The sequence below is a fragment of the Glycine soja genome, chromosome 18 (assembly GCF_004193775.1).
Source record: "Glycine soja cultivar W05 chromosome 18, ASM419377v2, whole genome shotgun sequence".
In the NCBI taxonomy this organism is placed as follows: Eukaryota; Viridiplantae; Streptophyta; class Magnoliopsida; order Fabales; family Fabaceae; genus Glycine; species Glycine soja.
This window is the reverse complement of record NC_041019.1, coordinates 40,059,871-40,074,879: the sequence shown is the minus strand read 5'-3', so window position 1 is coordinate 40,074,879 and position 15,009 is coordinate 40,059,871. Positions and strand designations below refer to the sequence as shown.

Sequence of the window (15,009 nt, the reverse complement as noted above, 5' to 3'; positions counted from 1 at the left end):
AAAAATAGTTTAGTAATTAAATAATTTTAAAAATAATTAAAAATATTTGTATATAATATAATATTTAATTTAAAAAAAAAACACATGAAGGGAAGTCAGGGTATCCAAACGGACTCTCCTAAAGGAAGCAAAACTGGTGTAGTTTGAGAAATAATTCTCAAAGTAGTGTACTTTAAAAATTTTGATGAGAGAGAGAGTGTACTTTGCCAGCAACATGGTTAGATGTAATATTGATAATGCAGTGTAATAAGTTTTTTCTTAAATTTTTGTCTAATATATTCTCATCCTAGTATATTCTATTGATAATGCAGTGTAATAAGTTTTTTCTTAAGTTTTTTTCTAATATATTCTCATCCTAGTATATTCTATTGATAATGCAGTGTAATATTTTTCTGTAGATAAATATTCTCATCTTAAGTTTTTTCTTAACCAGATGTTATTGTTTAAATATTTTATTGATAATGCAGTGTAATATTCTTCTGTAGATAAATTGTTAAAAGCTTTAGTTTTATCATTTGTAATTAAATCTAATGACATAAATAAACTAATTATATTTAATAAAATAATTAAATTTAAAATTAAATTTTTTGACTAAAATCAATATATTATTATACAAAATTCATATTTTAAAACAAATATTCAACAAAAGATATCTTAAATAAATTAAATAATATAAAAAATAATTAAATTTAATAATATCATTTTTTATAAAAAAATTATAAAATAATCCTTCAAAAATTAATTTAATAAATATATAATTTTAATATATAATAAAAATAATTTTATATAATATAATATTTAATTTTAATTAAATTTTAATTTATATATATATATATATATATATATAAAGCAAAGTTTAGGTATTTTTATGAGAGAGTGTGTAGATAGGTAAAAAAACCACATTTGGCCCCTTGATCGGTTTTCCCCATAACAAATATTCTATGAAATGAAACCTATAAATTAAATGTATTTTATATCCATTAGATTCAAAACTTTGTTTTTTTATGAAAAGATCCATTGGAATCATAACTAAAGAAACGTGTATATGATCACTGTAATTTCATAATTCATGCATTATTGAATATCCAATCTACGGAGATAATAAACATTAACTCTTATTTTGCAACACTACTGAGAGTGGCCCAGAGTAATCATTTCTTCTCACAACAACACACGGCATATCCCAAACAAGCACCTCTCTTGAAACCACGGATAATGCATTGATGGTCGCAATCTGGCACGCAGTCTCCTATGCAACCTCCTAACTCTGGTAGTTGCCCATATTGTTCTGGTTCCCCTTGTTCGAGACATATTGCTGGACCTACAATTTTTTTTATTTAAAAAAAGTTAAGAAATTTATGCACATAGCTCATATTGCTTATTATCAATTATATCTCCGTTACATATTGACAAAGATTGAAACGAAACACATGAATAAGAAATATGGCTTAATATTATTTTTTAAAATTAAAACTACTTATTTTTTTTTAAATAATATATAAAATAGATTTTGACGGAAATCACCAATCGTACATATATGACAAAAAACTGGTTGGTACTAGATAGCATTTTTCCTCAATAGAACATATCTAAAAAAAATCTTCTATTTGGTTCTTTAGAGATTTTATTACCAATATAATGATCTTAGGTTTGTGAAAAAGGTGTTTTGATTTTCTTTTTTATTATCACTTTTAGTTTCAAAATAAGATTTTTTTTTTAATTTCCTATCACCATAAAAAAATATTATGAGTACTCGTAGAAAAATTCAAAAGTTACTTTTATTTTTTATTTTTAATTCCAACTTAAATATTTGAAAATAAAAAATGAAAAAAATAATTATTTTTTATTTTGGAAAGTTAAATAAAAATTAAAAACAAAACATAATTTCTGAAAGTAAGCAGGATCATAGTCATTCAAATATTAAATGTCATTATATTAGTCCTTCAAAGATTTTCCCCACGACATAAATCAATGCCTTAAAACATAAAACCTTTGACAAATTTATATTTTGATGTGATTGATACTTTAGAGCTTTAAAGCTTTTTGCAATACTAACACGATAACAAAATTCATATAAAAAAATATGCTGACACATTAGTTAACATTCTAATGGATTAATTTAGCAATATAAACATTTAAAAAATTAATGTAATTATATCCTAATTCTCAGGAAAATGTATGAAGACTTTATTTAACATATATCTTGCTTTAAAAATTAGCTTACAAAAGTTCCAATTAAAAACTATTAAGAATTTTTTGAAGGGGTTTTACCTAGCACCAAATGATATATTCTTGGATAAATATGAAACAACATTGAAAATATATATATTTTTTCATAACTGTTTTTTCTTCAGAAAAAAAAAAAAAACTAATCTCTTTTTGTTACCTGAGGCACATAGGATTAAGGCGACGCATAGAATTCCAACGATCGAAGATTGATAGAGACTACTTTCCATTGTGCAAAGTTTTGTCCTTTAAACACTTATATTTTTCTTTTTTGAGGGATGTGTTTCTTTTTTTTTTTTGACAGCTTGTGTTTTAGTTTGTAAAAAAATGATCCTTATATATATGTTTATGTTGTAAAATAAAAGGTAATATGCATTAATTTTTTTAGTCTTTAATCCTCAGATTTATTTCCTTATAATGAATTCTTGACTTAACATTCATTAAATATTGAATATTGAATATTAAATAAGAAATATTCAATATTCAAGTTTTTTTTCTTACCCGAGGCACATAAGATTAAGGCAATGCATAAATTTCTATCGACCAAAGATTGATGTTACGCGCCATTATGTGAAATTTTGTCCTTTAAACACTGATACTTTTCTTTTCTAAGTTGTATTTTTTTTAGGGATGTGTGTGTTGTAAAATAAAAAGTAATACATATTAATTTTTTATTTTTAATCTTTAATCCTCATATTACTTTCCTAAAACTGAACTATTGACTTAACATTCATTAAATATTGAATATTAAATACGGAATATTGAATATTCAATTTCAAGGATTAAGGCAATGCATAAATTTCTATCGACCGAAGATTGATAGATGTTACGCGCCATTATGTGAAATTTTGTCCTTTAAACACTGATACTTTTCTTTTCTAAGTAGTATTTTTTTTAGGGATGTGTGTGTTGTAAAATAAAAAGTAATACACATTAATTTTTTATTTTTAATCTTTAATCCTCATATTACTTTCCTAAAACTGAACTGTTGACTTAACATTCATTAAATATTGAATATTAAATACGGAGTATTGAATATTCAATTTCAAGGAAGCAAATTGCAAGGACTTTCTAGACTGTATTTGAATTTAAGTCTTTCTAACAGACAAGGAGATTATTTTGTTATTAGTTCTTTATTTAATCTTCACCTACCAAGATAAGTATTATTTGGTTTCGTGCAATTATTCTTTTTTCGTAGATAATCATTTCAAACTATCATTTTTCGCTTTTACTTCATATACTCTGTATTTAAATTAACTTTTAATATATTTTTATTATAAAAAATCAATAATATAATTATGTAAAATATAATGTGTATTCCAAATATTTTTTGATATTAACTATAGTTTTTAATTATAATATAATTTTTGAATTCAAAATATATATTTATCAGAAATTTTAATTATTGTATAAAATAAATACATATTATATGCAACTTATGAGAGCTAAAATTCTATTTATATTTATTTCATGACAATTATTTATAGTAATGAGTAGTGCATTTCATTAATCTATTATAATCAATAAATATTTTAAATATCAAATTTATTCATATTTAAAGTTTTTTTTCCAGGAAGTCAACATATTTGTGTTATTTGAAGTTTTTCAGAAGAAATTTTTTGAAAAATTGAGAGAAATTCCATTACTCGAGATTTTAAATACCTTTTTATCGTCATCTATTTGTTAAAATTTATATTCAACATTATGTATTTTAAAAATTATATTTATTTAACAAAGCACCTTTAATTGATTAAATAATAAATAAATTGCTAATACGTTGATAGAGGAAAAAGTAAAAAAAAAATGCCTAAGATCTTAAAACAATAAATATTTTAAATCTTTATATGTTTTTTTGGAAGGACAAACTATATTTTGATGAACTTTCTTGAAAGACCGAGAGAAATTTCAATATGATAGAAAGTTGATCACACCTTGTCTGTTGTACGCATCATATATGTACGTATAAAGCCCCGTCCTTCACACCTATTTAATCGAACTTTCAAACTCAACACTGCACACACTCTCTAAGTGGATTTCATAGGCATTATTTATGTTTTCCTTTGTTTCTATTATGTTTCAATATTTCCCGTTGACTTCAGATATCCTATTAGCTAAAACCAAAGCAAACCTTTTCCAATGTTGCATCCTCCTTCCACAATTGCCTATGCTAATTCAAATATATTTGGACGTTCAGTACAAGTTAACACTAGCTTAATTTTTATCATGTTTTCTTTTAATGTTGCAGTGCCGCCGTCTCGGACATTTTTTAGACTCGCAAAAATTAAAAAAGAGATCCTTAAATAATGGAAACATATTTTATAAATAATTTATTAAAAAAATTTGTAAATTTATAAATTTAACCATAAAAAAATAATACACAAAACCCTTATATATTAAAAAGTTTACCAAAATTAAGTTAATATTTTTTTTTTCAAATTTTAAAAAGCCTTGGAATCTCTAATGGAGGTTCTGATCCGTCGATCACCTTATACATGTGTTCGAGATGACATTACAATGTTGGTGTCAGTCAATACCAACAAAGCTAGCATTCCTATGAGAGTGGGAGAAAGAGCAAATAGTATGGGAGGCGCAGAAGGAAAAAATCCAGAGAGACAATCAAAAGCGATATGCCATTTTCAAGGCAACAAGAGTTTGGAGGAGGAAGTTAGAAGGAGAATGAGACTAGAAAGAGAGCTGGGAAATCTGAGGCAAAGAGAAGAGGGGATTTTGGCTCCACAAATGCCAGGGGAGATCTTTGTTCCAAAAGGATTTTCAGTGTCTTTTAGCCCAAGAATGAATCTAGGTCATCTATTATGAATGTCAGCAGTTACATCAACAAATGGGTTCTTTCGTGGAACACCGTCATTCTCTCCTGAAGCAGATGGCAAAAGATGATTCTGCCTACCTTGCTGTGACAAAAGATTTAGACCAGGTATCTGACCTCGAATTCCGTATCCATAAGGTGCAGATTCATTCCCATCGAGGAAAGATCTAGACCAGGTATCTGACCTCGAATTCCGTATCCATAAGGTGCAGATTCATTTCCATTGAGAAAAGATCGTCCATTAGATAATAAAGTCCTAGAATCTGGAACACCATCAAGAGAACTATAGTGGATAGAGGGTGCAACTCTCTCATATGTCTCATTTCTAACAGAGGGCTTCTCTGGAATAAATTGATATTCATGCAGAGTCCTTGAAACATCCTAGATAATGAACTTTTCAGCCAAGCCATAAAGATGAATATAAAATATGTTTTTCACCTAGATAAGATATATAATTACAAAAACAAAGGAGATAAACAAAGATATAGATAAAATACAATATTTAACTAGTAGCATGCTTGGTACAATATTTAATCAGTAACAAAAAAAAGTGATTATTTCTATAAAGTAAGCTGAACCAAACATGCACTAGTACTAACCACAGTTGTAACCTAATGACTTTTAAAGTAGTACTACATTATTCAAAAAGATTTCTTTAAAACTGTAAAACTGCAGAAAGAGAAAGAATAAAAGAAATATAACCTTGTCCAGTTGTTCATAAATTTTTGCCTCAAAAGGCCTTCCACATTGCCTGTGCACCATCCCTGGAATAATAGAAAACATTGTTGAGGGTTCAATAGTAGTACTTACAGCACAAAGTCATGCCAACTGAAACAAGTTTACCAAACATCTGTCATGCACAACATTGACAAGAATATGTTTTACGTATCCTTTCCAAAATTACTTTTTAAGGGCGCAAATGTTGTGCCTTTTTAAAGGAAAAACATTTTCTATTAAAAAATATGATATAACTATTATTAGACAAGCTTTCCAAAAGGTGAAACAAGTGTTCTAGTGCTTCTCTTAAAAGCTAAAAATAGTAGCCTCGGTGGGAAAAAATTTAGAAAATAGTTGTAATATAAGAGAACTTTTTCAAAGCTTATTTAAAAATGCACCTTAAGTGCATGTTTGGAAAAGATTAATTTTCTGGAAATATTCGCTTATTCTTTGAAAGTTCTCTTCAAAAGCTAACAAAAAAAAAAGTGATTATCTCTAGAAAATAAGTTGAATCAAACATGCACTAAATATTTTAAGAGCTCAAAAGTGATTATTGGCTGCAAAAAAAGACTTCAATTAACCAAATTTATTCAAAACAAGCACTAACCAAATTTCTCTCATGTACAACATTGACAAAAATGTGTTCTACTTCTATGTGCCCGTTCCAATTTCCAAATTCAGTTTCTAAAACTTTGAAGAGCTTGAGTGAATACTGACCTTAAAAATCATATTTTCAGAGCCAAAAAGCAGTGAGTTATGGCACTCTATTACTTACAACAAAAAAAATGCCAAATACCTGTTATCAAAAGGGAGATAATAATTTGAAAGCATATAAATAGATATCATTCTCTTCAAATTAACCAATAAATGTGCCAAGACTAAAATGGACTACTACCCAATCAAATCCAGATGAAGACTGACTCATTTAAATGAATTATTAAAGTTTACTTGCATGACAAGTGCATTTTAATAAGCAACTAAACTTTTTTTTTTCCTATATAAGTTGTGTTTAGGTTATTTTCACAATTAGCTGGTAGGTTTGCTTGTTCTTATAAGCTATGAAAAATATCCATTTAAATGCACAAAAGAACTTGTATAATTGCCATACTTGTGACATTAATCCATTGGGATCATACACTTACAAGCAACAACAAAAAAAAGTTAATCCATTCAGCTCATACATACCCTATACTAGTCTGACATTGCAAATATCTTGTATGACCTTGAAGTCACAATCAGGTAAGATCCTTAGGCTTCATTTGAATATCTAAGTGTATGGAGCAATGCACAATAAAATAAAGTGGGGTGGAATGGAATGGAACAAAATAGAATAAAAATACCACTCCATTGTTTCATAGTTCGGATACTTGAATACTTTATGATGGAATGGTATAAAATTTCCATTCCTTTGTTTGGGAAGTGGATAAAATGGCATGAGCTAAATTATTAAGAGAGCAAATATAGATCCATCATCACAAACAACTGTTAGAAACATGTTAGTATGTCAAGGCTCATTGTAATATCTAGGTTCAGTGCATCAAGTAAATATGGTAATCAGGAAAACTGAATCTTCGTATTTAATATATTCATTAGATAAATATTGAGTCCATGGTGTAGTTGAGTTGATACACATGATTTTCAGCATAAGCTTCTCTTTTCTATCTCTACGAGAAATCATAAGTTCAAGGAATAATTTTAGGACAAACAAGACCTTGAATAGGGACCTTAAAGAAAGAGATAACCTGGCACAAACAGGTGGAGAAAAGTATACTTACACGATAATGAAAAGCTTGTATAAGTTCATCCAAGGTAAATGGCCATATTCCAAGAACATCAGCAAGGGTAATCAAGAACCTCCAAACCTAAATACAAAGCATTTATATTCATCACACAGTTGAGAGAAAATTCAGTAAACCACATATAGTTACTAAATGCAATAAAAAGAATTAATTTTATATTTTGAAAATATTGGTATAGTTTAATAGCTTTAATTAATGGTCTTTTAGAAAAAATAACTCTAATTAACGTGACAATAAATATCTTCACAAGAAAAACTAAGCTCAATTACAGGCTCAATCCGGGTATTTGATTGACCAGTGGAGCAGAGAGAACACAAATGACAAAGTGATTTTCCCAAGTGGTGAGTGAGCAGGTCACATGGTTCAATAACATTACATTCCACGAGAAAGTAAGACCATGCAGAAAATAAAATGAGTCATTTATCACAAGATACAATAATGCACAATCAGAAACATATTTGAACCAACTATAACTAGGTTGCAGATTTTATATTGGTGAAGGGAGATAGTTTTTCACAACTTTGGTTAGCCTCACGGACAGTAATAACATCAGAGTCTCAACAAATTTCATCTACCAATCAGAAAATCCAAAAAAAAAAAGATACAAAAAATGAGAAAAACAATCTTACCATTAGAAGATTTCCTATGTTCTCATCAGAATCTGGCCAAGATTTTAACCGAGGGAGAACAAAATTCTAAAACACGGAGCAAGCTTCTTGTTCAATATGGATCAAACAGCAATGTGATAAAAGTTGTGTGCATACACTACTAGACAAAGCGCTTTCTACATCGGTTATTTTTTACATTCTACATCGGTTACACAACGTCATTGTAGCGTGTGTCGTAAAAAGTTGGTTGAACGACCATGACGGTTGAGGGAGACCGCCTTAGAAAGTACTACATTCTAAGACAGTCGGTGCTCCGACCGTCTTAGAATCTTCTAAGACGGGTGTCTTAGGATGACCGCATTAGAATATAGTGCATTCTAAGATGGATTTAGGTTTTAACCACAAAAAATAGCAAGAAAAAACTCAAAGGAACCTAAACACAACACAATTCATGGTTCAAGAAAAAGAATAAGAAATTTGAACCATAGAAAATCAAATCTAGCTTCTATAACAAGTTTAATCGGTGGGAAACTCTAAAGAATCATGTTAACAACATTTAGCACAAGACATGTGAGGAGATACATGGAGAAAAATGAAGAAACAACAATGGAAGAGAAGGTAAAGATGAAAACTAATGGAGGTTTAAGGAGCACCTACTTGAAGCTCTTGTGCTCTGATTACCACTTGATGGAAACTTGCTTGAGAAGCTTCTATGGAGGCTGGATCTTTGAGCTTCATTAAGGTCCTTCAATGGTGATTTTCAACCATGGATATGTAGCGGAAGATAAAGAAGAAGAGGTGAGAAGAGACACCATCCACTAGAGAATAAGCCATGGAAGGAGGAGCTTCATCACCAAGAGAGTGTCTTGGATAAGAAGCTTAGAGAGAAAGCTTCAATGGAGGAAAAGAATGAGAGAGGGGGGGGGGGGGCAAGAAATTGAAGGAGAATAAAGAGGGAAAGAAGTGGAACTTTGAAGTATGTCTCACAAGACTCTCATTCATCAAAGTTACAACAAGTGTTACACATTCTTCTATTTATAGCCTAGGTAGCTTCATTGAGAAACTTCCTTGAGAAGCTTCCTTGAGAAGCTAGAGCTTAGCTACACACACCTCTCTAATAACTAAGTTCACCTCCTTGAGAAACTTCCTTGAGAAGCTTCTTGAAAAGCTTCCTTGAAAAGATTCCTAGAGAAGCTAGAGCTTAGCTACACACACCCCTCTAATAGCTAAGCTCACCTCCTTGAGATGAGAAGCTAGAACTTAGCTACACACACCCCCTATAATATCTAAGCTCACTCCCATACCAAAATACATGAAAATACAAAAGAGTTTATATTACAAAGACTACTCAAAATATCCTGAAATACAAGGCTAAAACCTTATATTACAAGAATGGCCAAAATACTAGGCCCAAAAGAAGGAAAAACCTATTGTAATATTTACAAAGAAGAGTGGACCCAACCTTGGTCCATGGGCTCAGAAATCTACCCTGAGGTTCATGAGAACCCTAGGGCCTTCTTTAGTAGCTCTAATTCAATCTTCTTAGAGTCTTCTATCTAATACCCTTGAAGGGTAGGATTGCATCAGTGAGGATGATAAACCTTTAGTCTTCAAGAAAACAAAAGTTGCACCCCCTTCGAATGAGACCTTTGTGCCTCAAGTGAAGAAGGTGAAACCATCTCAATAGGCTCCTCCTCCTCCTACTCAACCTCATTCAAGCAAATGATAAAAAAAAAAGGAGCTCAGCGAACCAAGCATCTAAAGGGTGAACAATCCTCAATTCAAGATAATGTTGCTAACGACCCCCCTCTAACTGATATTCAACTGGTTCGTCAACAGGCTTCAATTGTTCAACAGGTTAAGCGAAGCCTTCGAAGAACTGAGACTATACACCTCAGGAAGAAATGAACTGAGTGCACTACTAATATGACAATGATGTTTAGAATGAAGCACCTCCATCTCCCATCCACCTTGATCACTTTCAACATCAAGGCCCTCCTGTCGTAGATCCTAACCTTAAAGCTGAAGACATTGCAAGGTTGTGTTTTCCCGTTGTTTATGCTTACAACATTCAAAGAACAATGGGAGCAGAATTCCAACCTCCAATTGATTGGACACGGTTTTGACTTGACATTGAAGAATGGAAGCATAATTTAATGTTGCATCCATAGCTTCTAAGCAAGATCCACCAACAAGGATCAAAGTTCTTCCTCCACTAAAGTGGAAGTGACTTCACCCTAAGGTATCCAAGCCTTCATCTCTCGTGGCCCAACGCAAGAATATCTACATAATTCCTTTTGGAGCTTGCAGAGAAAAGGTTACATATGACAAGGACACCATTGGGTGGTTTCACAAGATTGACGCACAGATTGATCCATCTTCTGATGATTTTCTGCTTTCTTTCTACATCCAAAATATGTCCAACTTTTCACTCCCATGTCTAAGTTTGTTCCCTTAGACTATGGCCATCAAGCTCTCCCCCTAACTAAGGATGATGTATATAATGTTGGGATGATGAAGATGCGATGTGGGTTGACAGATCAATGGCCAAGCTATCCTCCAGGTCTATATATCTATTGCAAAACTACTATCAAATTCATGCCTAACAGAATAGCTCCAAGATTGCCACCCTTGGACCTAATGAAGCAGAAAAACAAAGTTCCTCCCCACAGTAAGCACTAGGGGTGGAAATAGGCCAGGCTGGCCTACAGGGGCCTACGACCTGGCCTACATAAAGTCTGGCCTGAACTGGCCTATTTAATTAAAAGGTTAGGCTCAGGCTTTTTTAAAAGTCTATTAAATTAAATAGACCAGGCTTAGGCTTATATATATATATATATATATATATATATATATATATATATATATATTTATTTATTTATTTATTTATTTATTTATTTTTTGGGTACCAATATATAATATTATTTTTTGGATACAATTAATTTTTTTTAAACTATCAGACTTTGATTACACATTACTGCTCCATAACTTTTATTCCTATAATCAAGGACTTTAATTACAATTTAGGTGTGAGTCATGTGACCTTTTATATTCCTCATTATTTTGATTGACTTTCCTTTTTTTTTAACTTTCCTATTACGTTCCTACTCCATAAAATATTAAATATTTATTGCGAAGAAGGCTTTTAAAAAGGCTATCAGGTCAGGCCAAGCTTTTAAAAAGATCAGGCCGAGGCAAAATAAAAGTCTTTGATAGGCTATAGGCCAGGCTCAGGCCTCAAAGATTCATCGTAGGTAGGGGTGGAAATGAGCCAAGCCAAGCTTTACTAGGCTTGAGCTCGGCTTGAATTGAATAGATAAGGCTTGAGCTTGGCTCATTACCTGTCATAAGCTTTTTTTTAAAGGCTCGGCTCGGCTTACATAAAAGTCTGGCTTGGCCCACGAGCCTATTTAAAAACTTGCTTAAAGACGTCTTTGATTAATTAATTATTTTAAAACCTAGTGAAATACTAACTAAAAAAAGAAACTTATAAAATTTGGTATAAGTAATGTACAAATCCAAAATTAATTGAGAAACAAAATCATATTGAATTCAAGTTGTTAAAGCACAAAGTATATCAAAAGAAAATAAAAAGAGCATAATATTAAAAAATGTATGGATTAGGTCCTCAGCCCCAAAGCTTACAAATTTATTTTAAGTCCAACCCCATAAACGAAATAAAATAAAATCTGGACAAAATAAGATAAGATTTGATGAAATAAAATCTGGACGAAATAAAATCTAGATGGAATAAAATCTGGATAAAATAAAATTTGGATAAGATAAGATTTGATAAAATAAAGTTATTATTATTATTATTATTATTATTATTGTTAGTTAAACAGGCCGGCTTGTCAAGCTTAACAAGCTTTTTTTATAGTTTGGGCTTGGTCTTTTTATCTAAAAAGGCTTTTTAAAAAGCTTGAGCTTAGCCTTTATAGTAAACAAGCCGAGTCGAGTCGAGTCTTACATAGGCCGAGCCAAAGGCCCTTGACAAGCTGCTCGGCTCATTTTCACCCCTAATCGTAGGCTAGGCTCAGGCCTTTCAAAGTCTGGCCTGACCTGGCCTATTCCCACCCCTAGTAAGCACGTGCCTTATCAAGGCCCAAAAGATAATGCTGCCTTGGGTCTAATTTTGTATGATTGGAGTAGGTACTATACCAAGGATGTGACTACAAAATCTCATGCATTAAAGCTTGGCATTGAGTTTGATCAGCATGATGCCATGTTCTTTTACTATAAAGACATGTATGAGAACTCACGCCTTGCTTCCACCTCCAACTATGATCAAGAAGACAACTCCAACCCTAAGCGGATGGCATAAATCTTGTGTCTATCCTAGATATATCACTTGAACGACTGGCAGATGTGTTTCCTAAGATAAGAAGGAGATAATGAGTTCTATCAACGCCTTATTCATGATACTCATCCTCCTCACTCTCGGTTTGTTTGTGGCTTGCATAAGTACTCTAAAGATGCAATGAGAAGTCCATTGTCACTGTCTGGGCAAGGTTTCCTGGACTCAAGGAGTGTCCATATTCTCCTTATCAAAATCCATGGGTTCCATGTCAAGGCATGGCAATTGAGCTTTAATGAAAATAAGAGAAGCTAAACTGCTAGTTGATGGAGATGCAAAAAGAGGCCGAAGAAAAACAACAACAGAAAATGCTTGAATCTGAAGAGCTATTCGACAATATTCATGCACACCTTGGACCTCATGTCGATGCTATTGAACCTTTGCTAATTGAAGTTATTCACAACCTCTACTAGTTGTTGAAGATACCATAACCACTGTCAGCACTTTCAATACTCCTCATGTGATAACTCCTTTGACCACCTTTGCTCCAATTGGTGTGTCTGAAAAGAGGATTCAAGAACTATTGTGCCTTTAATAGGCTAACTTGGAAGAACCCATGGAAAGAAGGTTCCTTGCTGAACATATGGAGACCAATTTACTGATCAAGAACACCCTGGTGTCCTTACTCAAATCCTTTAATGATTATGTTCTCTTTAACATGAATCTACTGATGCAACAAAGGTTGCCTCTATTCGTTAAACACTAGTCTACACCTATACCTCAACCACCTCCACCACCAGCAACCACATTATGCAACCTCACCTTAAGGTTCCTACATCAGAGGTTGTAATCCTTACTGATCCTGTTCCTACTCCTCTGCCTTCACCACCAAAGTCACCACGTTCTACCCCTCAACCTTCGTCCACTGAAGGTTGAAAATGATGTTCATGTCTTTTTCTCTTTCTTTTAGAACCAACATCTTTTGATAATGACTAAGGGAGAGAAAGTAGAATAGGAATTTTGATGTGTAAACACTTGTATTCTTCTCTGCCAATTTTAATAAAACAAGTGTTCTGGTGGTAACATATGTGTGTTTCCATGTTTTTAAATTTTTTTTGCTACATATATGCTTTGATATCTATAACATGCATGCTTTGATTGATACATGCATAAGGTAATGAACTTAAGGAGAGTTTCATTTATCTCCACATAATTTGCCTATGCATATTGATAACATCTTTGCTCTGATTATGTCTTTGAAAACTCTCTTTATACTTTGATGCTTAACAAGTTTGTTGTATATCAAAGTTACATTCTTTAGATACACTCACAAAGGCTAAGTGGAATACAACAGTACACTCAAAACACTTTTGGTACCTTAATCTTTTCATCTTATCCTTCTTGGTATATATCAAAATTTATATTGTTTGTTGTCATAAAAAAGGAAGAGATTGTTAAGTCTGGCTACGTCCAAGTCACATTAGACTGTACCAAACAGTTAAGTCCCTAAGGTTTTGATGCTAGCAAAGTATAAATTTTATGTGTTAACCTTTCATGCTTAAGCTACAGGTTTATCTATCTCTATAAGATACAAGCAAAAACCATGGGTAGAAAAGCTCTGGACGATAGCTGAAGCATCATTCATTGGATGATATTGCCCCAGCGTGCAGTCCCAAGAAGACAAGTACTTTGACACTTGGCTCACAGTCCAAAGGCAATGAAACAATTACTTAATCCTCAAGAATTGAGAAGTTATCGCCATAAAGTAACATCCATGGTTCAGTAAGTCATAGGTGCCATAGCGCACAAGAGAGAAGTTTTTTAAATTGTCTTGTCTTGACATTCTTTATTATGTTTATCCTGCGTTGTTAGCGTTGTATTTGAATTGTACCTTGAAAGCCAACTCCGAGCCCAAGACGACACTGTGAAGATGTACTTCTCTGAAGATATGCTACAGAAAATGTTTGTGGCCTCCACACTCTTTCTCTCTTTGCAGAGTACTTGTTGTAACCAGAAGTGACAGAGAATACTTGGTTGTCATCAAAATTTTGATTAGTGAAACCCTTGAAGTTTTGAAGGAGAAGTCAACATAACCCAAGAATTGGAATGAACCAGTATAAAACCTCTTTATTTTCTTTACTGCTTCTATATAACTAGTTCATTTCTATAGTTTACTTCTACAAAATACATTGATTTCAAACCAACACATTGTCCATTGATATATGTTTGAAAAAAGCTTCCAAAGTTTTCGAAAGACAATTTTTATCCATTACATTATTCAACCCCCCTTCTAGTGTGTTTCGGATACTTTATAATAGACATGAAACTTGTGTATAGCCCACGCGACAATTTTTATTGCACTTTTTTGTCAAAATTAAATTAAATTTAGATTTCAATATTCTATTTTGAACTCTTAAGGGTCATCAATTTGTCCTAGATATCAAAAGACCCATAAATAATCTTTTACTTGAAATCAATTAAAATTAAAAAAGAAGGAAAAGTGTATGGAGAAAATTATCTCTCTATATATAAATAGAT

General features: G+C 31.8%; 1 long non-coding RNA gene across 1 annotated transcript; it reads right to left on the bottom strand.

Moving 5' to 3' along the window:
- Window positions 1–1,040: 1,040 nt before the first annotated feature.
- Window positions 1,041–2,520, bottom strand: LOC114395862. The gene is made up of 2 exons (XR_003663129.1): window positions 2,387–2,520; window positions 1,041–1,321 (listed from the first exon to the last, which is right to left on the bottom strand). It is a non-coding gene; the product is annotated as an uncharacterized LOC114395862 (long non-coding RNA).
- Between the last annotated feature and the right edge of the window lie 12,489 nt (window positions 2,521–15,009).